The sequence below is a fragment of the Lissotriton vulgaris genome, chromosome 1_2 (assembly GCF_964263255.1).
Source record: "Lissotriton vulgaris chromosome 1_2, aLisVul1.2, whole genome shotgun sequence".
In the NCBI taxonomy this organism is placed as follows: Eukaryota; Metazoa; Chordata; class Amphibia; order Caudata; family Salamandridae; genus Lissotriton; species Lissotriton vulgaris.
The window spans coordinates 199,097,177-199,116,747 of record NC_141686.1 but is presented as its reverse complement, the minus strand read 5'-3'; the positions used below and the strand labels follow the sequence as shown (position 1 = coordinate 199,116,747).

The 19,571-nt window shown below is 39.5% G+C and overlaps 1 protein-coding gene across 1 annotated transcript in view; it reads right to left on the bottom strand.

Moving 5' to 3' along the window:
* The window catches only part of LOC147734917 (glycine N-acyltransferase-like), a 124,262-nt gene extending 105,147 nt beyond the window's left edge, over nucleotides 1–19,115 (bottom strand). The window contains exon 1 of the mRNA XM_086953684.1: nucleotides 19,019–19,115. The gene's annotated coding sequence lies outside the window, so the exon portion shown is untranslated. The remainder of the gene's footprint in view (nucleotides 1–19,018) is intronic.
* Nucleotides 19,116–19,571: the final 456 nt, after the last annotated feature.

Below are 19,571 nucleotides of genomic sequence, written 5' to 3'. Positions count from 1 at the left end.
CTTTCACCAATTTTTCTTCATTTTCCCCTTTTTCTGTCTCAGTTCTTCATAGATACTGTATATGCTCCAGTTCCTTTTTCCTACAAGCTTTTGGAGGCATTCTGTCTTTAGTTTTACAAATATTGCTCCGTAAAAAAAAGTATAGTTGAATTTTTATTCTAGCCAACATACTAACTAATTTTCCACTGGCTTTCACATCATTCAAAACAGTTTTAAAGTTAAGTTGAGTTTTAAATCCACAGATGACCCTAGCAACATAACAAGCACTTACTTAAATCTACCAACCCCAAACCAAAACACAAAATGTAATTTATTAGATACCTTTTAATGTTACAGCACTCTCTCTTACAACACAGCTGCACCATATCTCAGTTCTCACTTACACACAGTAAAAGACCACTTTATGCCTTTTGTAGTACATTTTAACATAAACATCAACCAAAGTGTAAAACATACAGGGCCAGATGTAGGTCTCCCAATACCTGTCAGTAACGGCCGAAATTACCAAATTTCGGCCGTTACCGACCGGTATTGGGTTTATGAGATGTAGGTGGCATTTTTTAAGGATTCGGTAAAATACCGAATTATTCACATACCGATTCAGTAAATTACCGAATCCAGGATGTAGGGAGCACTCAAGTTAGTGCATTCCTCAGTTAAGGATTCGTTATTTACCACCAACTAGAAGTTGGTGGTAAATAATGAAAACCTTTGAAAAAGCATTTTCTTTGCTTTTCCAACAGTGCCATGTTGCAGACATACATGCCCTAAGGGCATGTATGTCTGCAACATGTGCACCCATACCCGAGGGGTGCAACAGGGTGTCAAAGTGACACCCTGCCACTCTTCAATGTTTCCCCCTTTTACCGAATCGTTATTTACCGATTCATTAATTGACCTTTATTCCTATGGGCCTCCAGGCCCTTAGGAATGAATGGCAATTACAGATTCGGTAAATACCGATTCGGTAATTACCGAAACTTACCGATTCGGTGATTTTTAACTAATAATTACCTACATACCATTAACTGCTCTTAAATACCGAATTTGTATGATTCGGTATTTAAGAGTCGGTAAACTGGGATTACCTACATCTGGCCCACAGTGTCTCAACACTCTAAATCCAAAAACACAACACATGGCTATTTCTTTGCATCTCTACCACTTTGCCACTGGTAGATTTCACTACTTTTCTACTTATATGTGGCAGATTTGTATTTTGAGAAACACTGCATATAAAAATCTGCACATTAATCTGTATCACATCATATAGCTCTCTAATTCTTCTGAGTACATGCAAACAGTGTGTGACACGCTGCATATATAATTGACCAAATGGTTCTAAAACAGTACATATTCCTCACTAAAACTTGTAAATACATGTGTTTGTGTTTGAGTGCAACAGTACTCCCTGGATGATTGGATGAGTGCATAAATAATGCCTACGTAATTACCTTAGAATATAGTTATTGTCTACATGATTCCCTGAGCATGAACAAACTACATCGGTGGTCCCATAGCTACATATTTAGTGCCTGTGTATTCACATACCTATATTGCTACTATGTGGGTGATTGGATGAACATATAGTGGTTGCATGTATATTTCAATGAGTACATAATTAATGCCTGCATGATAGGAAGAGTGCATGTGTAGTGCCAGGGTGATTGACTAAGTCTCGATGTCACACTTGATATATAATTGCATACATGTTTCTCTAGGAGTATGCATTGCTCTCTTACTCAGCATCAATAGGTTTTTAAAACTGAAAACAACAAGTCTCACCTTTGAAAGCACAAAAACTATTCCTAATGGCATACTTGCATCATTTTGCAAATATGTCTCCTACCTTTAAAACATATGTTCAGAATTTCTCAAAGAAAAGTTACATGCCAAGTGAAGCTAGCACACAAACTCTCAAAAGATATTCTTCACTATTACCCCTCACAAATTTTAACAAAGCATGTTGAAAGAAATGCAGCCCCCTCATTTTTTATATGAAATTGTCCACATCCTTGAACAACATAGCTCGCCATGTAAACATATATGTGATTTCATAAAAGATATACACCTTCAGGCCATCTTTCCAAAAATATATAGATAACTGCCTCTTTAAGTAAGCTCAACAGTCTCATAAAACATATAACTATCTGCAACCAGAAAGACAAATCTCACCATCTAAACAAATGCAAACCAATCTAATAAGTTAAAAACCACATTGGCAAACACTTCCTAATACATAACAAATACTACTACTTCATAATTTATTTACAGGCCCAACACATTTTCCTATGTTTTATTCATGACAACAGTATTCCTATTTAATAATGTGACTAAAACTACCACAACTCCCAGACTGCAAATAATATAGATGTACATATTCTGCACTTAATGCTTAGACATTGAAAACATTGCCATTGTTAAAGGCATTGCTCATGGAAATTTTCAACAGTACTAAGATCTTAAACACAAATCCTCTGCCAGACATGGTTGATCTGCTATATTCGTTTTCACATCACTGTGATACTCTTTTTAACCAAGGTCCCATATACATCTTAATTTTTACTGCACGTCTTACATAATTAAAAGTTATATACATAATAGTGAAGTGTGTTTGTATATTATATTGTTTGTTTAGCTCTTCATGGAAAGTTTTGATACTGTTAAGATTTGCAAAAACTAAGCACAAGAATGGTACACCAATTTCATAGAAAGTAACTCTAACATGGCAACCTCTTCAACTTTCCACTCTATCATCAGGAGAAAGGCAGAAAATTAAACCATATCTCCTATTTTAGACTTTTGCATCGCCACTTGTGAATGGCTAGCATCTGTTAACCCTTCCTATCTGTTTCAAATCAGGTTCCTTTTGGCACCTTTTCGCAATGTTTTCGCAATGATCTTGGAGACAAGAACCCTTTGGCTAGCTTCATTTTCTTTCATTTAAATACTGTGCAACAGTTTCTCACACAGTCCTGAGTTGGAAATTAAAGCTTGCCATTACTTAAATTGTATCACCTCTCGTCAACTTTAAAAAAAAAATTCTGTTTCTTTAACACCTTTCCCCCAATACACTCTTAGCTCATTGTACCTAGCAACCCAGTGGAACCAGTAGGTCACACGTTCACAGCACATTCTATAAGGAGCATGCTACTTCCAAATAAGATGTGCATTACTCTGCAGATTCAATAGCATATCAACTTCTTATCAACATAACATAACATGTGTATTTGTAAAGTGCACGTTCACCACTACGTGCATTTTGGTGCTGAATAACTGATGTTTGTTTATTTTTTAAAACAACAGCCAATGCTAAGACTTCTTGCCAAAGGCATCCAACCCACTACCTAATTTTATTCATTTTCGTGCTGACAGCATCCAATGAAATAAACAAAAAACCTACATTTTAACTGCATGTTATTTGGAAAAGTACCTCATTTAGCTCCAGCCTTCTCCTGAGTACTATTGTAGTGGTAATGACCTAGGTACATTGAGTTAAGTAGGGCTGGAATTCCTAATAAAAAAAACATTTGCAAAACCAATGTCACTTTTCCCTCACACCTCTTGGTGTACATATATGCCAAAGAACCGGGAAGCATTAGCTGATGCGATGTTTGTGAACTTACCGGCAATAAGACCAGCAACAGAAACCACGGATAACAGTAACCCTATTATGGATTTAAAGGGCAAACTTAAAAAATTGGAGAAATTACTTAAGACTGAGTCTACAAAGTGGTGGGAAAAACGCTCACTAGAAAAATACTTGGAAGTGGGCAGAGTCCCAAGAGGTTTGAGGGTACTCATAGCTCCATCATTTGAGAATCCCAACCCCCTTATGTTAAACGAGTGGGCCACCAATAACTTGGAAGCATCCTAAAACATGATCTGCATTCTAATCAAATATGCGGAAATTGATAGAAACGACATCTTGAAAGAAATTGAGATACTCAATAATAAATTGGACACACACAAGGAAAAGGAGTACATTAAAAAATATCGTGAAGATAATAGACACCCGCTTAGCGAAACACCAAGAAACCATTAGCCTGCGCAAACAGTATAAATTTGCCCGTGACAAGCAGAATTATGAGACGGGGAGGATTTTCACGTTTGCACAAAAATATGATACAATAAAAAGACAGGCACTAATCCCTAAATCTGCGATGCCAATGACAAATGAAGGAGGTGAAACGATTGTTTCAGAGGCAGAACTTAGCTCCAATGCCAGCAGTATGGGATCTGATGATGAACAGGTAGCAGGTGGATCTTCCAGTGTACCAACTCACTTTGCACCATCAGAGGAACTGGGTTTTTTAATCGAGGACAGACTGAAAACATTACGACCGAAAACCCAGCAAGAGCGGAACAAAAAACGAAAACGCAAAAACCACAAATGCCACGAAAGGAGGAAATGCCGGAGGGAGAGGTTTCACAAAAAGAGGCAGGGGCAAGAAATGGTAGAAACAGAGAACATCATCTCCACTACAACTCCTCCTGATACCGTCAGTAATGATAACACAATCGTGAATACTTCCACAACTGATATTGACAACACGGTTATTAACCTCTCAGAAGCTGACCTCTCCAAGGCGGAAATTCAGTTGTTATCTTTAGGCCTTTCCTTCTGCCCTAAGAACTCTTATAACTATGTGCAAACTAGAATAGACGTTTTTAATTTTATTCGAAAATTAAAGTTAAAAAAACACTTTAAACTTACTAACGCAGAGGAAAGAGCAACTTCAATTAGCAGCTAGTTGCAACCGTCTTCTGTATTTCAGGTTGCAGATATGGGGCATTGCAAACAGCTCATGAATTGGCTCTAGATGAAAGCTTTTTCAGCAGTTCTACTCAAGATAGATGCGATACAATGGGGATTAACATCAATGACCAAGTGTAACACCTTTTAAACCAAGATCTACTTTGGTGCCCTTGATGCCGAAAGTTGCCATAGACACTTTCAATGACATGATCACAGAGGATCTAAAGGAATTGCAAATCAAAATATCTAGGAAAGCTAAAAGACTCAAGTACATGGAAAAACAATACTTGAATTTAATGAAGAAATTAAGGAGCAATTCCAATTTAATAATAAACAAAGCCGACAAAGGAGGCAATATCGTGATCTGGCCTAAAGAACCGGGAAGCATTAGCTGATGCGATGTTTGTGAACTTACCGGCAATAAGACCAGCAACAGAAACCACGGATAACAGTAACCCTATTATGGATTTAAAGGGCAAACTTAAAAAATTGGAGAAATTACTTAAGACTGAGACTACAAAGTGGTGGGAAAAACGGTCACTAGAAAAATACTTGGAAGTGGGCAGAGTCCCAAGAGGTTTGAGGGTACTCATAGCTCCATCATTTGAGAATCCCAACCCCCTTATGTTAAAGGAGTGGGCCACCAATAACTTGGAAGCATCCTAAAACATGATCTGCATTCTAATCAAATATGCGGAAATTGATAGAAACGACATCTTGAAAGAAATTGAGATACTCAATAATGACTTGGACACACACAAGGAAAAGGAGTACATTAAAAAATATCGTGAAGATATAGACACCCGCTTAGCGAAACACCAAGAAACCATTAGCCTGCGCAAACAGTATAAATTTGCCCGTGACAAGCAGAATTATGAGACGGGGAGAATTTTCACGTTTGCACAAAAATATGATACAATGAAAAGACAGGCACTAATCCCTAAATCTGCGATGCCAATGACAAATGAAGGAGGTGAAACGATTGTTTCAGAGGCAGAACTTAGCTCCAATGCCAGCAGTATGGGATCTGATGATGAACAGGTAGCAGGTGGATCCTCCAGTGTACCAACTCACTTTGCACCATCAGAGGAACTGGGTTTTTTAATCGAGGACAGACTAAAAACATTACGACCGAAAACCCAGCAACAGCGGAACAAAAACGAAAACGCAAAAACCACAAATGCCACGAAAGGAGGAAATGCTGGAGGGAGAGGTTTCACAAAAAGAGGCAGGGGCAAGAAATGGTAGAAACAGAGAACATCATCTCCACTACAACTCCTCCTGATACCGTCAATAATGATAACACAATCGTGAATACTTCCACAACTGATATTGACAACACGGTTATTAACCTCTCAGAAGCTGACCTCTCCAAGGCGGAAAATCAGTTGTTATCTTTAGGCCTTTCCTTCTGCCCTAAGAACTCTTATAACTATGTGCAAACTAGAATAGACGTTTTTAATTTTATTCGAAAATTAAAGTTAAAAAAACACTTTAAACTTACTAACGCACAGGAAAGAGCAACTTCAATTAGCAGCTCGTTGCAACCGTCTTCTGTATTTCAGGTTGCAGATATGGGGCATTGCAAACAGCTCATGAATTGGCTCTAGATGAAAGCTTTTTCAACAGTTCTACCCAAGATAGATGCGATACAATGGGGATTAACATCAATGCACCAAGTGTAACACCTTTTAAACCAAGATCTACATTGGTGCCCTTGATGCCGAAAGTTGCCATAGACACTTTCAATGACATGATCACAGAGGATCTAAAGGAATTGCAAATCAAAATATCTAGGAAAGCTAAAAGACTCAAGTACATGGAAAAACAATACTTGAATTTAATGAAGAAATTAAGGAGCAATTCCAATTTAATAATAAACAAAGCCGACAAAGGAGGCAATATCGTGATCTGGCCTAAAGACCTTTACATGGAAGAAGCACAGGGGCATCTATCTGATATCTCCTGTTATAGGAAGGGCAATTTCAGTGAAATTCGCAATCTTAAAGACCGTATTCACAAAGAACTGAACCAGTGGAAGAGGGAAGGCCTTCTAACAAAACAAGAATTGGGATTTTTGAAAATTGACAATCCGCTAACACCTACATTGTATCTCATCCCTAAAATTCATAAATTGGTCTCTCCAGTTCCAGGTCGACCAATTATTTCAACCCAGGGAAGCCTCATGGAGGCTATTTCCAAGTATGTTGACTTTTTTCTTCAAAGTTTTGTGGTTGATTTACCTTCATACATTGAGGACACAGGACATTTTCTTACTAAGCTGAAAGAGGTGGAATGGAGAGATGAGTATATTCTGGTGGCTCTTGATATTAGCTCCTTGTACACCAGTATAGAACACACGGATGGCCTCAATGCTGTTAGATATTTTTTGAATCAACGTAACCTTAGTTTTAAGAATCATAATGACATGTTAATAACTATGATTAGGTTATGTTTAACAAACAATTATTTTTTGTTTAATAAGGAAATCTATCAGCAACAAAGAGGGGTTGCCATGGGGGCATGTTTCTCCCCCACCTACGCGTGTTTACACGTGGGGTGGTGGGAGGAGCATGTCCTCAGGCACATCCCTGGTTATTCCAGTAATAATATTCATTACTGGAGATTTTTTGACGACATCTGTCTGGTTTGGAAGGGAGATGAAATATCAGCAAAAGACTTTGTGAAAACCATGAATGTTAACAGCCTCAATCTCACCTTTACCTGTCAGATTAGTAAGACTAACATACAATTCCTGGACGTTGACATCTACGTCCAAAATAACTCCCTTGCCACTAGACTTCACAGGAAGAGCACGGCCGGCAATTCTATCTTGCACGCCTCCAGCGCTCATCCGAGACATCTAAAAAAAAGTATCCCCTATGGGGAATTCATACGGATGCGCAGGATATGTAGCTCTGAATCTGATCTTATCAACTGTCAGAATTAGGCCATCCAGAGATTTCTAAAACGTGGCTACCTTATTAAAGATCTTTTGGTAGCCAAAGACAAGGCCAACAGTATGAATAGAGATGAATACCTTGATAGATCTAGTGAGGCGGTGAGTACAGGGGTAGAAATTCCCCCTAGACATGACATCAACACCATCCATCTGATTACCACCTACAATACAGAGGAAAGGAAAATAAGGGGCATTCTCAAAAAACATTGGCCCATACTCCACACTGACATTAATTTGTTGCCATTACTTCCAACTGAGCCTTCTATCATTTTTAGGAGAGGACCCTCTATGCGGGACTCTCTAGTCAGAACTAGTCCAGAGGTGAATGATAGCAAAGTGTGGGTTTCAAACAAAAAAGGCTTCTATAAGTGTATTTCGTGCAGGGCATGCAAGTTCGGGGTCAACACTGCTGAATTTCTATCACCATTCAACCCCACCCCTACACCTATCAGAGAGCTATATACCTGCCGTACCGACCATGCTGTATATGTATTAGAATGCTCATGTGGGTTGAAATATGTGGGCAGCACTAAGTTGCAGGTATTCAATGGAATATTACAGCATCTAAGGGCAATCGTTAATTCTGATGTCAATTATCCTGTCGCCCGACATTTTGAACTAGTGCATGCTAAGAACTTAAACCACCTCACTTACTTTGTGATCGATTCCGTACCCAAAAACATCCATGGTGGGGATCAAGAGAAGCTTTTAAGACAGCTTGAGAGTAAATACATTGTACTCCTCAACACCAGAATACCTAATGGGCTGAATAGGGGGGAAGATTTACAGGTCTTCCTTTAAACTTCAGTTCTTAGTGAGTTATTAATGAGTCTTTTAAAAGTATGCTAGCAATGTTTCTCTGTTTCCATCATAATCTTCTGGATAATTAGTCTCATTCATTAAGTTTCTTTTCTCCATTGTATATTATATACTAGGTCCATCAATATTCAATTTTCTGTACTATATTGTCATTCCACAAGCCGGTTTTTTACATTGAACCCAATGTAATATACAATATTTAGTCACTAAGGCTATAGTTCGTTCACCGTATTAGCAGTGATGCTTTACACGTTTTTTAACTGTGTTTATAGCTAGAATTTCTTGCGCAGGTACAATGAGTTGAAAGCTTGAAATTGATTGATCATAACATTTGGTAATCCATCATTATGTACATACTGCGAGTAGATTGAGCACTTTGTTTTAAGCACTTTAGCACTGTTTTTTTGAATAACATCCTATGGGTTTGTCTTACATTTCGTGACATGGTATTATAGATCTGAATATACCATTTTTTGCACATAGCTATATTATTATCTCATGTACAGTTACCAATGACAACATCATGAGTCAACAATGGAACTTAAAAATGCACTAGCACTTTATTGTATTTTGCACATTGAATCGATTGCATTTTACTAGAAACAATGATTATCATAAATGAATTTAAGAATGGGATAAAATATTTTTATCAATGTTTCAAATAGTTCCTGTATATATTCAATGCTCTATATTGTTGTACATAGCGTAATTCTGTGCAAAAGTATTTTCTTTATGTTTAGTACCCATGTGATCGGATGTTATTTCTGTTGAGCACAGTATTTAAACACCCCCATTGGTCATTTGAAGCCATGTGATCAAGGCTGTTTTTGACGGCCGAAAGGCGTCATGCCGATGGCGAGGGGAAAATAAAACCACTTTGAAATGTATTCCTGGTGTCGAGAGATCTGTACCTGAGGAACGTGTGGGGAGCCACTCTCGCAGGACTTTGTTTTTATATATATATATATATATATATATATATATATATATATATATATATATATATATATATATATATATATATATATATATATATATATATATATATATGCTTCTTTCAAAGCATGTTTAAACTCATATTTTTGTACTAAGTTACTTTAAAATCATCTTTTAGACCTATTTGCAGTTTTTGTGGTTTTTCAGTATGTTACGATGCAATGCCGTTTCCATATATCATGAAACACATATATTCACATATATTATAGTATTTTGTGCATGAGGGGTTTATTATTCTGTTTGTCTATAGTCATGTTTTTCTAGTACATTTCCATACAAAACAATCTCTAAGGCCTATTTTCTATTTTTGCTGTGAAGCCAGGAGTCGCGAGGAGGTCAGTGCACGCGATCAATGTGGATACATTGCGAAAACGCAAAACAAAAGCAGGAATTCAATAGCCACCACCACATTAAAAAAATACAACAATATCATGGATTCTAATCACCACAGTAGATCACTCTCTATATAATTAACTATAACAACAGAATCTCAATAAAAATGCTTAATAAAAATTCACAGATTTGTTTTAATCTTTCCACTAATATTTCGGATGTCTTTGCAATACTCACATTGTCACCACTATGGCACATGGGGGTCAGACTGGCGGTCGTGTCACTGTCACGAATATTGCACGCAATAAAAAAACAGTTTTGAACACATAACTTGTGTCACTAACACCCACTTTTCTCAAACATGGGGTCAGAGTACCTCTGCTCTGATCCCTGTTAGATTTTTCTGAAATTGTCAGCCCCAGGAACAATTCCTGATCAATAAAATGACAGCTGCAACTTTCTGTTCAGGGTCAGGTCCAGCCAATTAGAGCATTCCAGTTGGCAGGTGTATTTGTGATTACTTGTGAAACTGTTGCGAAATATCCGCAACCAGAGAAATCACTATAATTTTTGGCTTAAATTTCACAAAACTGCTGAAAGGATTTACACCAAATAGGCAAAAATGCACTTCATTGAACTAACCTCTACATCCCTGCCAAATTTGGTGTAAGTTTGTTCAACAGTTCGGACTGTAGCTATGGCAAAATGTTCCTAAGGGAATTAACATTACATACGCACTTTTATTTTGTGCCCCAAATTCTCAGTCCCCACTGCACGCATCACCCCTAAACTTCCCATGACAACAAGGACCTACTTTGACACTTTTTGGGGTAAAACTATGACAAAGTTAGTTATAGGCATGTTAGAAAATGCTTTTCCTCCAAAGTTGTTTAAATAATGAAATTTAATATAGCATGGTGCAGAACAGCCCAATTTATTTAAGCATATACACGCCTTTTTTTTTGTTGCAGAGTTTTATAGAGCGTTAACTTGACCTAAAGGGATCGGGTATCAGAGCGCTTTACATAGCACCAGTTGAGTTACATGAGGACACATTCATTTCTTTTTGTTAGGCACAGGGAGATTAAGTGATTTGCCCAGAATCACGGGATCTTCAGTGTCATTGCCGAGACTCAGACCCGGTTCCCCAGATTCGAGAATGAACGCCTTAGTAGTTAGGCCAACTTCTCTCCCAACGCCTTGATCACAGGTAAACAAATTTTCTTCCAGACATACATTTAAGTGCACATAATGCAATCAACATAGAAGACATACAACATGTGTGAACTCGAAAGTTAAGATTTAGTGCAGCCATCTTAAAGTGTATAGAAGTGGTCCAAAATTTGTAATTGCAAATCAAATTGTACCATGGAAAGAGGCATTCATGGCATAGTATGCAATGAGACAAAATAGTTAGATTTCAGTTAGTCAATCTTGTTAAGTACATTAATATTACATTGAAATTAACATTTAATTTCAAATAAATACTTTGGTATACAGCATCACATGACATAATGCAAAGGTATGGAAGAATAAATACAATTATGTGATTTGTACACAAAGTATAAATGGGATTCCTGTACTAATTTCACAACAATTGACATACACGGATTATGTGAAATTTCATTTCACCAATAAAATACCATGGCCATACTTTAAGACATATTCAAAAAATGTTTTGTTGAAATCTGTTTTATTAGTATTTAATGAACAGAGCAGACATTCACATCACAGGTCACCATTTGTTTCAGTTACATCAACTCTTTTCATCATACAGGTTTATCTTTTACATAAACCTAATTTGTGCATAATAATCACATTGTACACATTAGCAGGTACATGCATCAACCTTTTTGCGAGCGCAAAACGGTGCGATTAGCAAAAATCAGCCATTTGTAAACGGCTTCTGCTATGCATCAAACTGTAACGCTCTCGCAATTTAAGAAATCACAATTGATTACGATTTCCTAAATTGCAATTGCATTTAAGGAATGGCAAATTGCAATTCTTTAAATGCAATGCATGATGAAATTGCAAATGGCGATTTTGCTAATAGGGGTCGCAAATTATCATCAATTTAAACTTGATGATAATTTGCAAAATCTTTGAAAAATGCACAAAGTGCATTTTTCAAAGTAGTAGGTTAAACACACATGCCATGAATGCAGGGCCTCACCATGGATGCAGAGCCCCCGCCATGACTGCAGGGTCACCATCATGACTGCAGAGGCCCTCTGTGAATTGGGCCTGGTGTGTCTGTGCTGAATGCATGTGCACAAGTAAGGGTACAATTCATAGAGTTAACAGTACTGGACCGAAAGTGCGTTGTGAATGTACATTGAGGAAATGTACTTGCAATGGAATATAACATCGAGGAACCTGGGTTCCATTTATGGAAGACCAGGCCTGCCTGATGAAAACCTGTGACCTTGAAGGGACACTCACTGGAGGGAAGGGAGAGACTTCCATTTCACTTCGAGAGGTTGTTCTTTGTTTGGTGATAGATCACAAGGAAGGAGCCTGGACACTTCTCAGGAATGGAGGTGGGACATATAAAGGAATCACAAAGAGTACTGCTGGGAGCCTGGGATTATCCTTTGAATACACATGACACTTTGACTTACATCCAAGTTTGAACTATGGTCACTCCGGTGAATTGTGTTGTGGGTCAATCAGTTTCTGAGTCATGCCTGCTGTGACAGACATCTTTCATAGTAAAAGAAAAAAAACGAGGTGTCCACTTTAAAAGAAGTATAACCAGAACATAAAGCTTCAAACACTCAGACCCTAGATCATATTTGGTGTATGGTAAAAGACTATAAGAAGGAGGGGTTGTCAACAAAACAGTGTCATCTATCAGGCAGTCAGGCAGGGTCTGGGTGGGAAGCACAAAGTTGCAAGGTGACCCATATGCCAGAGGGGCTCACCAGTGAACTGAGTTTGGGCCAGGTGTGCAAGGCTTGTGACTGCTGAGATCGGAGACCCAGATATGCCAGGAGGAGCTACCATAGTGATAATAATTGCAGAAGAGAGTTTCTGCATGATTGACCCTGTACTTGATTCCACATATGTTACATGCACCTGTACACCAATAGAAATGTTTGAAAAACAATATTGGGGGTATGCAACCAGAACATGATTATGGCGGGAACCCCATATTCTAAGAGGAACTGTGGGTACCACTTTAGCCTAGGGCTTGGGTTGTCACCCAAACTGAAGGAGTACAGTCGTGACCGGTGGGTCAAGCCTGCAAGTTGTGATACGAATCTGACAAAGTCCCTGAGGTTCACTCATATGCCACCAAGGACATCACACCGTTGTTGAAGCTCTGATTGAGAGCTGAAGGATCCCACAAGAAACCCCATGCTACGGGGAAGAGCAACTTACCTTTTGTGTCTGCTGAGCGGAGCTGCTTCAATCATTGGAAATTGACCAGTAATGATGCTCGACAGGAAGACCCTTTGCAGCCTGGTGCTCCCACATCCATCACAAGTGGCCCAACTTCATTGTACAAGATTCAGACTTGGAAGAACCCAAGTAGCATTTACTGCATTGCTAAACACTTAAATACTGCCAGAGTGGTTAAGCCTGAAATTGGGCCTTAGTGGCATAGGTGGACTTTCTGCTAACAGTGCCTCTGCAATATGGCACTTTTTGACTAATGTGATCAAAACAGGGAGCTACCCCACTGGCCAAGAGACAGGGTACCACTGGTAAATATTAAGGGAAAACTCTCTTGAACATGCACAGAAATTGACCTTTAACCATGTATTTCATTTTTGTCATTTCTCTATTTCTATTTTAGATTATCTTTAATAAACCCTGATTGTGTTATTCATTTGAGTTTTTTATCTCTGTGTGATATACGGTTGCTTTTTGGGTTCAGCTTTGTGTCTTTATCCATGTGGATGTATTTGTATGTGTGATACAAAAGTGTATACTTGGTTGCGAACTTGGTTGAGTGTATATTTGGTTAAAGATAGATGTCTTTGCATGTCCAAGAGAGTTTTCTCTTAATACTTTTTGACTAATACCTAAGGAGTCAAATGGAGACTCAAAAGGAGGTCCATAGGAATCAATGGCAAATACCGAATCGATAAATACATTTACCGATTCGGTATTTGTTATGGAATTTTTATCTACATTGCAATTACCGATTAGGAAAAAGTACTGAATCGGTAAAATTCGGTATTTCCGAATCGGTAATTGAAAATTACCTACATCTAGCCCATTATTTCTTGAATAACATACCACACTAAGGGCCCGATGTAGGTAAATCCCATTTACCGATTTTGAAATACTGAATCCTACCGATTCGGTATTTCAAAATCGGTAAATGGTATGTAGGTCCCAACATCTGGATTCATTACCGAATCCTTAACAATTCTTTAATTACCGAATCGGTAAATACCGAATCGGTAATGCCCATTCATTCCTATGGGCTTTGAAGCCCATAGGAATGATTAGGCATTACCGATTCGGTATTTACCGAATCAGTAATTAAAGAATTCACAAGGGTGCAGGGGGTGTCACTTTGACACCCTCTGGCACCCCCAAAACAGGCACAGGTGCCATGTGGCAGGCATACCTGCCCTAAGGGCAGGTCTGCCTGTCACATGACATAGGTGTGCATGCACACATGTGCATGCACACCGGAATCGGTATTTTACCATGGATTTGTATTCCATGGTAAAATACCGATTCTGTAAGCCATGTGCAGAAGGTACATTGCCTACCTACATTGCATTTTCGGTAATTTTACTGAATCGGTAAATATTACCGAATCGGTAATTATTTTACCGATTCGGTACATATTACCGAATCGGTAAATTTACCGATTCGGTAATGATACCGATTCTTTTTGACTAATACCTAAGGAGTCAAATGGAGACTCAAAAGGAGGAAGAAAAGGTGAGATCCTCCAATTGGAAGAAATTAGCAGCAATCCATCAGTGTCTTCTGCATTTTGTAGTTAAGCTTCAGGGGGGAATATTATCTGGGTGAAAACCATTACATAGCAGATTCCTGCATTAACCACCAGGGAGTGCACCTTCTGGCAACCCTTTCGCTACAGATGTTTAGGTCTCGCCTATGCAGCACGCATGCGCTGTATTGGAAGGAGACCTTTAGTAATCGGGCACAGCTTTCCTGTCGAAAACGTGCACGCATTCAATTGCTTCCAATGGCAACGCGTGCATGTCTGGCGATTCACTTGTGGGAGCGAGCAGCTGGCGCCATATGGCAGCAATTATGATGCCTTGCTGCTCGCTCCCGCAGGGGAATCGTGCAGGCCCCCTCTACTCTCTCCCCTCCCCCTGCTGCCGCGCGCCTCGCGTGTTTGTGCTTGTCTATTCAGTGCGCTGCTAGACCTTGAAGTACTGCGCATGCTGCATTTCCTGTTCGCCCATTATTTGCAGCCTAATCAGGCAACCACTTCCCTCACGCTAAAGTCCTAACTGCTACTGCATTGTAAATGTATCACTCCCACCCCCTCCCATTGTCTGTTGCCCACCTCCCTCGTTTTCCACGCTAAAATCATGCTCTGTTTCCTGCTTGCGCATTAGATGTAAAAATTGCTAATTGCTTTTGGAAGGGAAAAGGAAAAGGCCGGTGTTGCTGTTTGAATTATACCGAATGTGTTAGTATGTATGCTTTTGGGCGCAGTGTAGCTTTTGTTTTGAAAGCATGGCATCAGCTCCAGGGGTGCTGTGCTTTTCATCATTGCCTTCTTTAATTGATGGCGCTGCAGGGGAGGGGCGGGCTGCCTCGAGGTGGAATGGCCTGAACGTGGTGCTCTCTTAGCCGGAGCTGGGTTGTTCTGCATGTCTCGCCTTCTTTACAGGTGGCATGCAACAGGACAGATCACCACAGAGTATGTGTTGTCCAGTGCGGTGTTCCACAGGGTGTGGATCCATTTTAATGGCTTTTGCATTGTGAGATGCTGACCAGCTCGCGGTTGTGTGGACAAGCTCCGGGTGGCCTTCTCTGTGGGTGTCTCGGCTCCATTATTGGCAGAGGGTCTCCTATCTTTTGCCTGAAGTAGTTTTGCATTTTTTAATTTGTAATGCTTTGATTTGTGGGGAATACACTAGAGCCTGGGCAGTGTATTTTTTATTTTGCTCCTGAGGTGTCTCCATGTGTCATGATATGTGTTCATGTTTGTTTTATGCGCTCCATCCCAGCTGTCTTTCATTGTTCTGTCTGTTTCCTTGCCTCGTCACACATTCGCTCCACTTGTGCTTGCACTCCCCCCTCCTACTTGCTTCCCCCTCTGTGGCGGCTTTCGTTTTGTGCACTGTTCCTGTATCTCTGAATTTTTTCTGCCTCAATTCCACCCTTGTGTCCTGTTCCTCCCCCTCAATTCCCTTTGCCTGCCTTTCCTTTCTGTGGGAAATGTATTGTTTATCGAACCACAGTGGATGGCGGCGAACATGTTTTAACAGCACAAATAACTGCGCTGAAAGTGTATGCGCTGTGCCTCCATAATATAATTCAGTTGGCAGTGATTATCTTATAATGTACTGTGTCAATGCTGCCTAGAATCCTAATTAGTGCCATTGAAATAGTTGCTTTTATGCAGGCTGCACTCACTATAACAAACCAATAAAACTCAGAATATTGGGCCAGATGTAGGTAGGCTTTTACCGGTCGGTAACGGCCGAAATCGGCGGTTACCGACCGGTAAAAGCCTTTACCTATGTAGGAGGCTTATTTACCGATTTGGTAAATTCCGAATCGGTAAATGTTGATTTGGTATTTACCAAATCGGTATTTACCCATTTGGTAAATACCGAATCAACATTTACCGATTCAGAATCTACCGAATCAGTAAATAAGATGTAGGAGGCACTTAAAAGAGTGCTTCTGGCCTTTAAGAATTCGTTATTTACCACCAACTATTAGTTGGTGGTAAATAAGGAATTCCTATGTAAATGCATAAATGTGCATTTACACCTGTGCCATGTGACAGACATACATGCCCTTAGGGCATATATGTATGCCACATATGCACACCAACACTAATCAGGGGTGCAACAGGGTGTCAAAGTGACACCTTGCCACCCTTGACTAATTCACAATCTTACCGAATCGGTATTTACCGATTCGGTAATTGACATTCGTTCCTATGGGCCTCCAGGCCCATAGGAATCAATGGCAAATACCGAATCGATAAATACATTTACCGATTCGGTATTTGTTATGGAATTTTTATCTACATTGCAATTACCGATTCGGAAAAAGTACTGAATCAGTAAAATTCGGTATTTCCGAATCGGTAATTGAAAATTACCTACATCTAGCCCATTATTTCTTGAATAACATACCACACTAAGGGCCCGATGTAGGTAAATCCCATTTACCGATTTTGAAATACCGAATCCTACCGATTCGGTATTTCAAAATCGGTAAATGGTATGTAGGTCCCAACATCTGGATTCATTACCGAATCCTTAACAATTCTTTAATTACCGATTCGGTAAATACCGAATCGGTAATGCCCATTCATTCCTATGGGCTTTGAAGCCCATAGGAATGATTAGGCATTACCGATTCGGTATTTACCGAATCGGTAATTAAAGAATTCACAAGGGTGCAGGGGGTGTCACTTTGACACCCTCTGACACCCCCAAAACAGGCACAGGTGCCATGTGGCAGGCATGCCTGCCCTAAGGGCTGGTCTGCCTGTCACATGACATAGGTGTGCATGCACACATGTGCATGCACACCGGAATCGGTATTTTACCATGGATTTGTATTCCATGGTAAAATACCGATTCTGTAAGCCATGTGCAGAAGGTACATTGCCTACCTACATTGCATTTTCGGTAATTTTACTGAATCGGTAAATATTACCGAATCGGTAATTATTTCATAGCATGTGTGCCCTGTATACCTGTATAATTCAGAAGCATTAGAGGAACGGCTTCTTATATTTATTATTTTTTTCTCATTTCTTCAATTATCCTCAGATAGGTTTTTCTTGAATCTGGAATCAAGGTAATTTTCTAAAAACATTAATATAAACTTAGTGTCTTCTTAGGTTTCAATCAAATTACTCACTAGTGTATGATTTAATCTAGATATCGCTAAAGCTTCATAATACACGCAACCGCATAAGAAACAGTTATCTAGGTAAGAGCATGTTATATTATTACCAACAATGGAGAATAGTTCTCTACAAGCATCTAGATTAATTTGGTGTCCTTTCTTTTTTCTTTTCTCTTTTTCATAGACCCCCGACGAAGGGGTACTAACCCCGAAATGCATTGGGTTTCATAAATAACTGTGTTGTGTATTGACTGATTTACGAAATGTGTATAAGGCTTACATTTCTGATTATTTAATGCATATGTATAAATTGATTTGATGCAATTAATTTTCACAAAATTCATGATAAAGTTAAACAGAAAAAGACACGCATGGAAAATGTTTCATTGTAAAAAAACTTTTTACTAGTAGTGCGCACTAGAGTCCTGGTGATCTAGCGGTCCCAGGCCATATTCATTGAGGGTACAAGAGAGGCAACACGTGAAATGAGGTGCAATACGAGATGCAAAAGGTTTGATATGTTATAAATAGGGAAACCGGAAGTTGGATGGCAGTAAAGAGGAGCCCCCCCAAAAAACGACCAAGAAGAAACGTACACTGAGAGGCAAACAGAGGGAGGGGAGAACGAGGAATAAGGAGCAAAGAGAAACAGAAGGGATGTACAAAGCAAAGAAAGGAAGCTAGTAAACGAAGGGATGAAAGAAAAAGAGAAGGGTAAAGAGAAGAAAGAAAATTAAAGTGCCCAGAGATTTAAATAGTATTTGCGTTTAACTGAAAAATGAACACTTCACCGTTATTTGTATTTTGTATGTTAGTATGTTGTATTAGCTAACAAGCTATGTCAGCACTCGCATTTGCCACACAATTACGTTTTCTTCACAGAAAGAGCAAAGCAAATTTGACAGATCAAAATCACAAGGAGAGATGTGTACGGGAGGAAAAAGAGTGTGAGATAGGAAATAAAATGAGAGAGAGGGAGTTTAGGATAGAGCACGGGAGAGAAGGTCATCAGGTGTGCAAGGGATGGAGGGAAAAGGAAACAAGAATGAAGATAGCGAGGGAGTAAAAGGGCTGTGGTTGATCCATGCCTTTTCGCTGACCTTTGATAACTTACTTGAGAGTCTCTGCGGCGCGTGCTTCTCCGGTGCCCTTGTAAACAAGCAGGCGATTCCTTCCCCTCAGCCAGGGTCCAAGACTCGCCACTTCCTCTTCGCTGTGGGGTGTTGAGAATTGTGACCTCAGGGAAGTCAGCGCCGCACTTAAGAACGGCGAAAGATGCAATGAGCTCATTATTCAGTAGAGCACCCTCGCGGACTCAGCAAACAGCAAACACCCTGAAAAACGAACCTTTTTTCTTGACAAACACTTAAACAGCCGAGGGGTAAATGCTAGTTGTGCGTGTGCTTTGTTAACTAGATTTTTACTGCAAACAACGGCGCAGGTTTCCTAAGCACATTCATTTGCATTTCTGCCACTCAGTTGTCCCAATGTACGATTTTCAAAGCCACGTAAAGCAGGGGTGTATGTAACACAAGCCTCTGTAACTCCCCTCTGTCCGAGGCGGTCCTCCAGGCTTTATCGCCCTTAAACCCTCTTTCTAAGGGCCTGGTCCCCACAGAACGGCTACAGCTCCCAAAAGCATCTGAATTCTAC